The 8,803-nt window shown below is 38.3% G+C and overlaps 1 pseudogene; it reads left to right on the top strand.

Moving 5' to 3' along the window:
• Positions 1–2,171: 2,171 nt before the first annotated feature.
• On the top strand, positions 2,172–2,941 carry LOC136137653 (pre-B-cell leukemia transcription factor 3 pseudogene; annotated as a pseudogene).
• Positions 2,942–8,803: the final 5,862 nt, after the last annotated feature.

Below are 8,803 nucleotides of genomic sequence, written 5' to 3' on the forward strand. Positions count from 1 at the left end.
AAACCATACAACATTTTATTGATTAACCACAACAAATTACATTTAGAAAGTAAAATGAATTATCTGGAATTTCTTTCCTGATTAGCAAAATAGTGCCTCCTAATACTTGAGGGTGAAAGCTGCTGTTAAATATGCCTACATGACTGGAAATTATAACAGCCAGATGAGTTCACTGAGCTGGTGCTGGTATGTTCTGTATGCCCTTCTGTCTATGTAGTAAACAGCTTAAATACAGATGAAAAATTTGATTATACTCATATTTGGGCTTCTATAACTGGTCATTCATGTACAAATTCTTTAAACAACTTAATGAACATTCTTTAAGCAACTTAAAATGCAAATCGACCCAACAATTTTTACAGCTATAATTCCGAGGAACATTTAGGTGTTGTCAATTTATCTTAAAACATTTCTGCCATAATCTTCAAATTACTGTCTTTTCCACAGTGTTGGAAAACATTAAAAATAGAATGTTTTATACAAATGAATTTTATACTCTAATTCAATGAACATTTCAAGTTCCCTCTAACTTGCATTGCTATTTTTTTATCTTACAAAACCTGAAATTATTTAGCATTTATATGAGATCTAAATTATGATGAAATAAGTGAGTTCATCTCATATGATGAAATAAATGAGTAAAATAAAATGGTTAATGATTTTTAGTGCCTTGGCATTGGAACCTGAATCAAATCACTGGCGCTTACTTAGAGAGATGGAGACTCCTTTGGGCCTATGGACCATCTCAGGGCGGTAAATGCCCTTCACCAGCTGTCTAGTCCACCTCAACCTGATTACAAACCCTCCCGTGAATAAATCAGAAGCTGATCAGACTTTAAGAAACACCTTCCCTAAGACCAGAATTATTAATTCATATAAAAATCAAAACTGTAGCTATTATTACCTTATAATAAGTCAGCCTGTAGATCACTTGAACTTTCACAGACTATCTGGAAGACCATAATCATACTATGTAAACTTTAGATTTAGACGCAGAGCTAGATGGGAGGGAGGGACCAACCAGCAGCGGAAAATCATCCTCTCAATTTATTCTCCAGCTAGGAAATTATACAGTAATATATACAAAAATACAGTTATTTCACAAACTACCTTAATACTTTAATAATTTTAATGGGATAGTCAACATTACTGAATTACTTGCTCTCATATGAAGCAACGTGAGGTAACAAAATCAAACTAACGTTATATATTTGTGGTAGCCGCCTACAAGATGGGCTCCAGTGGGCCCTGCCTCCTGGTACTTACAGCCTGTGTACATCCCTCCCACATTATATCAAGGTGGATCTGTACAACAGAGTGATGGTGTGTCACTTCTAAGGCTATATTATAAAAGACATTGAGGTTTCTGCTGCTCTCTCAGACACTTGCTCTGGGTGAAAGCCAGCTGTCATGTTGTGAGGACCTGAATTGGAACCACTCAGCTAAACCACTCCCAGTTTCCTGACCATCAAAAACTATGTGAAATAATAAATGTTTGTCTTTTAAGCTGTTTTGGGGAAATTTCTTACAAAGCAAAGGATAATATATACTAATTTGACTGGTTGAAGTTATAACTCTATAACTTCTCATTTAGGTATTAAAAATCACAGCATGCTGATGCAATGTAAGGTAGTAAAAAAATCCACTAACAAATACCTACTGAGTACCACTGAGGGCAAAAAAGCTCTCTCATACTCCACATGAAACTTCCTCAGGGTAATAGTCACGGCTGACCTCTAACTTCTCATTAACTCCTCCCTGGGTAGAAGGGAGTAACTGGTCTGATGACAAATTTGAGAGGAGGAATTCTGAGGCTCAGCTACTTCTCTCCTTTCCATTTCACATTTGTCTGACTAAAGAGAGCCATTTGTTCTGGTCTGCTGTCACACAGTAAACGTAGTGGGACAAGCTTTACTCTTGAAGACACTGAAACCTGAGATTTAAGTCTGAGTGATTCTGGAGCGCAACACTAGGAAGCTCACTGTTGCTGCAAACCTCAGCCACATTTTGCAAACAACTTTTTCGGTAATTAAACTTACATTTGGGCGTACTCTGGGGGGGTTCACGCCAAGGAGTACTTCCCACAACTTCTGCTGCCCGTGTCCTTGTCCCCACGGTGAGCCACTGCCACCCCCCCCCCTGCAGGAGACCCTCCAACACTAGCAGGTTTCAGCATCAGAGGAGCCCAGGAGGGGGACCCTCCCGATCCCCAGCTAATGAGACTGGACAATATGCTTTTGGCAGAAGGGGTTTCAGGTCCTGAGAAAGGCACGTAATGAATTCACTACACACGTGATGAACCTTCTCCGAGAGCAGAGTAGAACACGTCCCATTTCCCCAAAAGAGATGGAAAGAATGGTAGGCATCATCCATTGAAAATTTAGTTCCATTCAGATGCAGCTCAAACAAAGCACTTGTGAAGCAGTTATGATTTTAAGATCAAGGTTTCTTGATGCCAGACGAAAAAGTCGTAACTTCAGTAAACAGACCACAGAAATCTTGAATGAATACTTTTACTCACACCTCAGCAACCCCTACCGCAGTGAAGAAGCCGAAGAGGAGCTGCTCAAGAAATGCAGCATCACAGTGTCACAGGTATCCAACTGGTTTGGCAACAAACGAATCAGGTACAAGAATATCGGCAAGTTTCAGGAAGAAGCCCATCTCCACGCTGCAAAGACAGCTGTGACAGCTGCACATGCAGTGGCCGCAGCCGTGCAGAACCACCAGACCAACTCGCCCACCACGCCAAATTCTGGTGGGTACCCTCCGTCATGTGACCAATCAGATGGGGGGATACACTGATGGCCTTGGAGGAAATTCACTGTACAGTCCACATACTTTAAACGCTAATGGAGGCTGGCAGAACGCAACAACTCCATCTTCTGTGACTTCTCCTACAGAAGGCCCAGGAAGTGTGCACTCTGATACCGCTAACTAATCTCTGGCAACACCTTTCCCTGAGCTGACATGCCTTGATAAGTGCATTCAGAGTAACAGGAGGAAAAGGAAAGCGTTTTTGTAGCCCACCATCTACAGCTTTACTGTAAAACCTTGTCTTAATTAGAGAACTTGGTAAATCTGTTTTTTAAGGAATCATAATCATTTGAATTTATACTTAAAAACACACAATGTTAAAAAAGCACTTTAACCAATTAGGCCAAGGTTTAACACTGTTGACAGTCCTATAGCTATTTTATTATAATTTATTACCAATATTTTACATTAATGGTTTCTCACTTGCCAATTACTTGGCCTTAAGGGTAAAAAGCACAATATATGCTAAACCTCAGTCACTAAAGCAGATACAAAGACTCACCTCACCTAAATTGAACTTCTTGCATATATCCACTGCAGACTTTGATTGTCCTTCTTTCATATCACTAATGGAGTTGGAATAAAGGAGCTGTTTGGCTACCTGTTAATGATGGTTGTGTTTAAGAATCTTCCTCGTCACACTTGGGTTTCGATCTCTTATGTTATAATTAGATCAGAGACTGGTAGCATCTTTTCTCTCTCTGAAAGCACCAGTGCCCAGAGACTGCTCGGAAATTAAATTATGGATCCAGACTGTTTTGAGAGCTGAAGATACTTGCTGCTGATAGAGGTGACCACGAGATCCGTCTGGGGTTTTATGGTGTGCACTGGGTGCTGCACAGACTTGTCAAGGTTTGCTACGTCCTCTGGGCATGCGCAAAGGCCCTGCTCTCTGGAGTGTTGTATATAGTGTAGCAAAAGAGTATTTATACATCTCACCAATCAAAACACAGCTTTATTACCTCATGCGAACTCATACAAACCAAAAGAATTTCAACATGTTCTGTAGCTTAGAGTGCTTACTTACTACCTCTGAACAATACTCACGCTGTAGTTTGTCTCTTTCTTATCTTTTTGCATCTTGCAATTAACTCTTTGTTTCCCTTAATAAAATGTAATGTACATTGTAATCTTTTAAAAGAAAAATGAGGGTTGCATTTGCAACTTTAAAAAAACTGCGAGTGGTCTTCCCTGGTGGCGCAGTGGTTGAGAGTCTGCCTGCCGATGCAGGGGATACGAGTTCATGCCCCGGTCCGGGAAGATCCCCCATGCCGCAGAGCGGCTGGGCCCGTGAGCCATGGCCGCTGAGCCACAGCGGAGAGGGCCACAACAGTGAGAGGCCCGCGTACCACAAAAACAAAAAACAAAACAAAACAAAAAAACATGCGAGTGGAAACATTGGGTCTTAAATTAACACAGGATCAGTAAAACTGTTGTAAGTAAATACATAAAATAAACCTACATTTGAATCTTCATCTATCTGACTTCTGTGTCCTATTTCTAAACTGGATCCAAACTTCAGTAGGGAAAAGAAAAAAAATGGGGGGGCAACTTATCAACCTTTAAACTAAGTACAAAGTACTATTATGGGTATTTTGTGCCCTTGTGGAGTTTACGGCCTATTTGGGTATAAACTAGAACACCTGAAGGGTTACATAATAATATAAGAATTATCTAACAAATATAAACTATAAGAAGCACATAATTACTACCAAATATGTGAGAAATTATGATCACCTTTGAGAATCAGAAAATCTGAAGGAGAAAGGTAAAACACAGATGCCCTGACCTCCCCCCATGCCAAACCCATGAAATCAGGAATGGGACCCAAGCAATTGCATTTTTAATAAGTTCTCAATACAATGCTGACCCATACTAATCTATCAATAAGAACCCAAGATATACAAAGCAAGTGCAATAACTCTGGAAAAAAGGAGCATGCTATAACCTAGCAAAGGGAAGATTATAGCAAACAAAACTTGAAGCAAACTTTAAATGATATGCAGGATTTAGACGAGGTGGAAGAGTATGAGGGGAAAACAACACTTGCTGAGGGCTTATTAACAGCAGACACTTTTCTACATATCACCTCATTTAAGACAATTTCATTTCATATATGGAAAAACTGAGGCTCAGACAGATTAAATAATTTGCCTGAGGTCACAAAACTAGTTAAATGACAGAATGGGATTAGTAGATATTTTCATTTTAAAGATGAAATTGAGCCTCAGGGAGATAAAATATTTTGTCAGAAGTAACAAAACTGAAAAGTGGCAGAACTGTGATTTATAAGTGGCCAAGCTGAAATCAGGTCTGTGAATCTAAAGGCTATGCTTCCTTTTTTTTAATAAGGGGGGAAGGAGAAGATCTATATTGCTTAGGAAAACACACAAAAGAAGGAAAGCAAAAGCAAACTTAACAAAAGAAATATTAGACCATTACAAAACAGATACATCTTAACTTGTGATGCAGCCAGAGACCATACATTAAAGGCCACCAATGGCTTAAAAAGCAGTCAAAAAATAATTGTTTAATCGTTATGGTTTTGTGTCAATTATTTAGTTTACTAAATAATTACTGCCATCAGCAGTCAGTCAGGATCCAACTGTTACATTGAAGGGATGATGGAGCAACTAGTTGGAAAGCACCAAGCTAGTCAAAACAGTCAAATTAATTTTATGATTGGCCTCAATTTTAGAATTGTAATGTTAAGGCCAGAGTAATTTTATTTATAACTGAAATTTTTTAAGATTGCTTTATGACAACGTTTTATAAGATTCTGTGGTCAATATTACGATTTTAAGAACTTTTAAAAAAGTGAAACTAAACATTTATTGTCTCTATTCTCCACGTATAGGGACTTCAGTTCTACTTTTCTATCTACAAGACCAAAATCAAAATTCAACTCTGTGAGGCCCTTCCTGTAATTAAAATTCATCATTTTTTCTTCATTGCTGCTATACAACATTGCTTGTACAACTCTATTTAGCATTTATTTCATTTTGCCTTGTATGAAAGCTATTGGTTTTAAAATGTTTCTGCTTCTCTTTAGAGATAAGGACTATGCATTATTCACCTTGGTATTCACCCAGCATTTAGCACAGTGCCTTGCACATTTAAAAAAAGCTTGTTGATGAGTAAGCTAACATTTTTCTCATTAAGAAGATGAGCACATAAATTACATATACATTTCCTAAATCAACCCTGAATGAACAAATACAAGAACAAGGGGAAATATACTTTTGAAAACATTCCACTTTAAGAGTGGGTTTGGTCAGCCATGTGAATTGGGAATTGTGGACCACCAAGATCATTCATGCATCAACAAATATGTACTATGTACCAGGCAATGTATCTATAACAGTGATCAAAACAGATTAGCTCTTGCCCTCACAAAATTCACACCTAGTACAAAGAGAGACAATAGCAAGCATATATACACACACACACACACATATATGCATGCTATGAAGAAAACAAACAGCAAGTGATAATAAGGAATTAGAGTAGGGGTGGAGGGTAAAAGTCTGCTCAGATAGGTGGACAGCTTAACAAGTGAAATTTAAGCTGAAACTTGAAGGGTAAGAGTCAGTTGTGCAAAGAGGAGAATAGTCAGCAGTTAAGGGACTAAAGGTGTGTGTGGGTCATGTGCCGCAATGCCAGTTTCAGGGGGATAGTTATTATAGCACATTCCCCAATCTTCTATTTTTTCAATTCTTTTGCTATTGTTTCTATCACCACTTCTTTTCTGATGGTTCAGATTTTCCTGGCTAAATTAAATGACAGCACTAACTCTGGGGAATGTAAGATTCCTTCCAAATAATCCTGATTCCCTTTCAGTCCTTATGACTGATAAATTCATCTCAAAGTGACAACTCTTTCCCAATTAGGAAAGAGTGTTTCCTCTATATCGGCTTTCATTTTTTGATTTGGAGCCCTCCTGATTGCTAATCAACGTGTTGTATGATTACTTCAACAATTACGTATAGAATATTATTTTGTCATCATAAAAATGCACTGCTGCTTTCGGAACTCTACATTGCTCTGGAGCCTAGGCAGAGTAAAGTTCCCTAAAGTGCTCCCTAATCACTGGGCATGCTCAGATCTGCTGGTGCTACATGTTAAATTAGAATAGAATGTGACATACTGGAAAAAGTTCTGGATTAGAAATTAGAGAATGTAGGTTCTAGTCCTAGGTCTGCCACTTTGTTATGCAAATATGGGTAAATTGTTTACTACTTTTAGAGTTTTCTTATTGGTAAAGAGGGAATACATAGATGTTGCATATTATACAAATTTGACTATATGTGCTTGGCAAAAAATTTAAAAGAAAAATATCAACTTAAATAGCACTCAAGGAGCATATGCCCTGGAGTGAGCATGAGCTGGAAAGCACAAATCTGCTGTACACCAATTGGTCTCAGCTCTTATATGCCTCTCACTGAAAATTTTACTCTAACGCATGATTTTAGTGTTTAAAATTTTATATATTTTTTTGTTTGTTTAGGACAAGGTCCCTACACATAATCCTTTATCTAGGGCTCAAGAAGCTCAAACGAAGAAACAGCCATGCAGGTGATGTGATTTCTCTCACGTTTACTTCAGAACCAAATAGAATGCTGAGTCTACTATACCATCATATTATACTGCCATAGGGAGCACATAAGTCAAAGTTGATGGAACTCTAGAAGTACACTTTTGAAACCCTGATTTATCAATTTATTTATGATACTGGTTACTAAATAACATATTTCATGAACTATGTCACTATTCCAATAGAGCTGTGTCACTGTCTAGGGCACAGATATATTCACATATGTAGGAAATGATGTACAAAGTTATTCACTGCATAACGCTTTTTTTTTTTTTTTTTGCGGTACACGGGCCTCTCACGTTGTGGAGCACAGGCTCCAGACGCGCAGGCTCAGTGGCCATGGCTCACGGACCTAGCCTCTCCGTGGCATGTGGGATCTTCCCGGACCAGGGTACGAACCCGTGTCCCCTGCATTGGCAGGCGGACTCTCAACCACTGCGCCACCAGGGAAACCCTGCATAACGCTTTTAATAAGATCAGACAAAACCCTAAACGTTCAAAAAGAGAGGACTGATGAAATGATATATCATATGATAGAATATTATGCAGCCATAAAAAAGAATGAGGAAACACTGTATACAATGATATACACGTGGAAAAAAAAGGTACATAAACTATACGTAGTATGTACCATTTATGTAAAAAGATAGAAGAGAAAATATATATAGTACTTATTTGCTTGTAATAAGCATACACTTGGGGGGCGTGGGGAAATACACAAGAAACTGTTAGCACTGGCTGTTTCCTAGGCAAGGAAACAGGTGGCTGAGGGACACGTGTGGAAGAAAGACTTTTCACTGCATATTCTTTTTTTTTTTTCGTTTCGAATTTTGAACCATGTGAATGTATTACCTAACCAAAGAGAAAACACAAAATTTAGATCAGCAAGAAAGTAGTTTGTGATGAAACAGGATCACGTTCTTAGTGAAAAACATTTATAAAAAGTAGACATAGTTATAAGGGTAAATACCTGCAGGTAGACTGTTTTAACTGTAAGGGACCTTCCTTAAAAGATCCATCTATCCCAAACTTCTCACTGTATAAATATCTAAACCAAGGCCTTGCAAATTAAGTGACTTGTGTAAGGTCACAAAGAAGAGGCAGCATTAGAAATCAGAAACTTCAGCACCTGCTCTAAGACTCTTCTTTATCTTTCTGTCTTCTCATTTTGTGTGGGTAAACCAGGGCCAAGTTAAGTTTAGGCTATATAATGGGCTGTCATCTGTCTAAATTTTAGAGTCTTAAAGTACAAAATAACATCAAACCCTTAGACTACTAATTTCTTGTATGGTCACTATATGGCTATACTTACAAATAGGTTGTGCATATCTCTATCACTGCACATACCACAGTATGAAAGATCTATCCTTCTAACTCAACTGAAATCACTGA

The sequence above is a fragment of the Phocoena phocoena genome, chromosome 18, assembly GCF_963924675.1.
Source record: "Phocoena phocoena chromosome 18, mPhoPho1.1, whole genome shotgun sequence".
Classification (NCBI taxonomy): Eukaryota; Metazoa; Chordata; class Mammalia; order Artiodactyla; family Phocoenidae; genus Phocoena; species Phocoena phocoena.